The following is a 4,491-nucleotide window of genomic DNA, read 5'->3' on the forward strand; positions in this document are numbered from 1 at the left end:
TATGTGGTTTGACTAGCAAGGATGCTAGTGTGCATCTTCAACACTTCCTTGAGTTGTGCGACACCATTGTCATAAAAGACATCACACCAACAAGCATCAGACTCCCTCTATTCCCCTTCTCCCTCATGGGAAAGGCGAAGCAGTGGTTCTACAATGACAAGGAAGCCATCAACACGTGGGACAAATTTTCCATGGTGTTCCTCACAAAATTCTTCCCCAAGGAAAAAACCAACGCCCTGAGGGGGAGAATTTCCAACTTCTAGCATAATTCCATGGAATCTATCCCCAACACATGGGAGAGGTTGTAGGATTACATCCAAGCATGCCCGCACCATGGGATAGAGAATTGGCTCATGCTCCAAAACTTTTACAAAAGGCTGACACCCATGTCGAAGGGGCACGTAGATGTCGATGCTGGTGGCACGTTTCTCTCCCTCACCATCAATGAAGCCATGGCTCTCATCGAGAAAATGGTGTCAAATCAAAGCTAGGGGGAGAAAGAAAACAACAAAAGGCATGCATACCATGAAGGAGACGGATATGGTTGCCAAAAAATGGATCTTTTATTAAAAAGACTAAACGAGCGTGCCGCTGAGAAAGTAGCCATGAAGACCATCGTCCAAGCCATGGACTCACATATGACATGTGAGGTCTATGGAGAAGTCAGACATTCAGGGAATGACTACCCCGAGGCCCGTGAAGATGCTGCATACATCAACAACGGGTTCCGACAGCAAAATATTAACGGGTGGAACAATCAAACCTGCCCGCAAGGAGGTAATTTGAATTTCAATTCAAACCAACCCTCCTTAACGGTCAAGCTAAAATAAATGAAAGCCTTACTAAAAAGTTCTAGGTCAAGCTAAAATAAATGAAAGCCTTACTAAAAATTTAATGTTTAATGACAAAATGCTTGAAAACATAAATACCAAAATTGAAGGTTTAACTTCTTTTGTTAAGAATCAATTGAGCTTTAATAAAATGATTGAAACTCAGTTAGCTCAAATTGCTGCTACCATACTAGTTTTTGATTCAGGAAAAATTCTGGTGCAACCTGAAACTTCTCTCAAATTTGTTAAAATGGTCTCAATAAGGTTCGGTAAGCCTTTGTGTCGGGTAAATTACAATTATCTCGTACATACACCATTCATTGCCAAGAAAGAAGATCCTGGCCGCCCGATAATCATATGCTCAATTGGCCCAAAAGTCTTCCACAATGCCTTATGTAGCCTTAGAGCAAGCATTAACATCATGTCTAAGGTAATATATGATAAAATACTGGGTGGACCTTTGTCCACTACATGTTTTTGACTGTAGATTGTGGATCAATCCACACAGAATCCATAGGGATTAGCCAAGGACATCTTGGTAAAAATTCAAAACAGCTGCATCCCCACGGACTTCATCGTTCTAGATATGGGCCACAATGAGGAAGTTCCCCTCCTCCTAGGGAGACCATTTCTTAACACAACTAATGCAGTCATCTACGTGGGATCCGAGCATGTTAACTTTCATATTGAGGGCTAAACAATAAAATGCCCATTTAATGGGTATATCATGAATAAACATATTAAAACAAACCAGCCTAAGAAACAACCATGAAAAAGGATCAAATAGGTATGGCAAGTAAAAGGATCAGCATCCCCATCCACCTCTTCTGAACCGGATGCATCACTAAAAAGGAGAAGAGTCCTGCTCATTGGACTTTAAATGGTGAGCCCTTGCCAAAGGTAAATCGGTAGTTACCCATTATAATTATAATTTTTTATAGTCTATATTGCATAAAACTAATCAAACTATCTATTATGCTAAATAATAATAAAAAGTTTAAGTCTGTCTTTCTTTAGCTAATGAATAAACCCAAGTTATCCTGTAATGTTCTACACAAAGTATGTCTTGGTTTAGAGTATGGTTCTTGATCGATCATATTTCCATAGGCTTTTCAAATTAAACATGGTGCTTAGGTTGATGAGCCTACATTGATCAAATTAAACCTGATGATTAGTTTGATCACTGTACCAAAACTACTAAGTATGGACATTGGTAAAACATAATAAATAAAACAAATAACTTACCTTGGAGCCGTCACTAAGCAAACTTGTACCATAGGCCTGAGCTAGCTTCGGAGATGACCCCCGTAGAGGTACCTTGTATTTTTTCGCATTTTTAAATTTTCTGCATTTATTTATTTATTAGCATTTAAAAAATCTAAAAAATAAAAATACCAAAAAATGAAATATGATAAAAAAACAAAAATATGAATTCCACTCTTCATATGTGTTTTAAGAATGTTTAGTTTCTCCAAAGATGAAATGATGAATAGTTGCTCTATCTATAATTTATTTGTGCCTTAGCTATAACTTAGTATTTCCTAAGATTTAAGTTTGTTGGTTAAAAATGTCTCATCCTAAAAATTTGAAAACTTGTGGGTTGCAAAAGCATACTCCTTTTTCTAAGTTTTTGTGAGATATGATATGGTACAAATAGAATTTGCTATAACTTTGTTCTAAGAGAGACTAGACATCCAGAGTTTTCAATTTTAAAAATGCTAAAATTCAAAAGTTCCTCAATGATTACGAAGACCTACCAAGGCCATATGACAATATTTAAATACAAAAACTTAGTCATATGCTACTTGTTATTGCATTGAACTTTGTCAAATTATTTGTGACCCTTGTTGAGATTCTCGTCATGCACCCATGATCAAGTTACATGTACACCCACAAATAAACTGCTAACTCTTACACTTATGCAAAACACATGTCTTTCCATCCACCAAATAATTTCTCCATCCATTTATCATGAGCCTCTCTTTCTAAAATGTCATTTGCCAAAAAGAAAAGTATGGGCTATGCTAAAAAATATCCATGCCAAAAGGCATGAGAGAGAAAAATGCATGCCAAAGAGCATGAAGAAAAGAAAAAAAGAAAGAAAGAAATAATATGGCCCATACATTCAAATAAAAGGCATTCCTCCAAAAAGAGAGAGATTCATGATCAAAGGAGTACAAAAAAACTACTTAGAAGTAGGAACATTATAAAAATTCCACACATTTGCATGTCTTGATCAAAGTGTATGACTTGCATCTCCTTGGATCTAGTTTTTGACTTAGCAAAAGATGTGATGCAAGTATGCCTCAATTTCATACCTACCCAAAACTCCACTAAAAAGCCTTTAGTAGTAGGATGAAAAGAAGGCAAAACATCAAATGGCTTGGTGAGGTTTCATACACATTGAATGATCGAGCGAATCATTTGAGGAACTTACTTTTCTTTGCAAACATTCATAAACCTCTAGATAGACAGTTGAGCAAAGAATGAATGATTGGTGATTCTGTTATAACCGTTCTATCTTGCAACCGCCTAAGAACTTGGAAAAGCTATATGCCCCATATGGATCAAAGTAAAGGGTGGATAAAAATGCCAACTTATTTGAATTACGGAAGAATATTTTGTTACAGACATGGCACTTATGAAATATATTCGACATAGTAGAACTCTTGATCAACAACCAAGTCCTGAGCTATTTGCTCGAGATGAGCAAAGGTTAAGCTTGGGGGATTTGTTGGTAGTCCTTAATGAAAAATCTGACCGCCAATTAATATCCAAAACAGGAGAAATAAACAAACTTCTGACACATATGCTTTTACTATTAACATATTACCATATGTATTGGAAACTTAGTATTTTGTAGGACTTATTATGAAATACATGGGAAATATGGACAAAAGGCGCAACTCGAAATGCATAAATGAGAACTATGCAAGGGAATAAAGGAAGAAGGCCCACCTTCACATCAAACCTAGGCCAAACACTGATGTGGGGGCCACTAGGCCTAGCTAGGAGTCCACTAGAGCAAGGCGGTGGTGAATGGGCTGGCCTAGGCTGCAGTCGCACCCAGGGTGTGGTCACACCGCCCCTGACTTCCTAGCGGTTGCATGGCAGCATGCAGAGACGGTTTTGAGATGTTTCCTATTTTTCCATGCACCAAACTAACGTCAACATGTATAAATAGAGGGTGTAGGTTCTCTTCACAACACACACCATATTTGGAACCTCACACCTCACTACCACATCTTGTACTCTTTTTAATTTTAGTAGTCTTTTGTGAGCTAGCAAAGCTATCAAGGAGAGCTTGGCTCCTTGGAAGAAGAGAGAAATCTCGGTATGAATACTATGAGGAATTCTTCCAAAGTCTTGCTCTCATTTTATCAATATAGTTGTGCTATTGAACTAGAGTATAGTTGTCATGTTATAATCTTGACATATGTACTAGCATATAGTTTCTATTTTATGAGCTTAACATGTAAAACATCATGCTTATTCATTCATACAACTTATATGATTAGAATTAGAACAATGTTGAGGTGGTGGTACTTTCTTTGTACATGGGCGTGGTGCTCGGGTACATGGCTCCACTGTTGAGGGGTAGGCGGCAGGAAGTGATAGCCCTATCCATCCCTTGTAATCCCCCATGCTCCACTATTGATGG

General features: G+C 37.7%; 1 non-coding gene across 1 annotated transcript; it reads right to left on the reverse strand.

The window, feature by feature from the left end:
* Positions 1-233: 233 nt before the first annotated feature.
* LOC136495014 (small nucleolar RNA R71) lies at positions 234-340 on the reverse strand. Its single transcript, XR_010768809.1, has one exon. It is a non-coding gene; the product is annotated as a small nucleolar RNA R71 (small nucleolar RNA).
* Positions 341-4,491: the final 4,151 nt, after the last annotated feature.

This window comes from Miscanthus floridulus, chromosome 11, assembly GCF_019320115.1.
Source record: "Miscanthus floridulus cultivar M001 chromosome 11, ASM1932011v1, whole genome shotgun sequence".
Taxonomy (NCBI): domain Eukaryota; kingdom Viridiplantae; phylum Streptophyta; class Magnoliopsida; order Poales; family Poaceae; genus Miscanthus; species Miscanthus floridulus.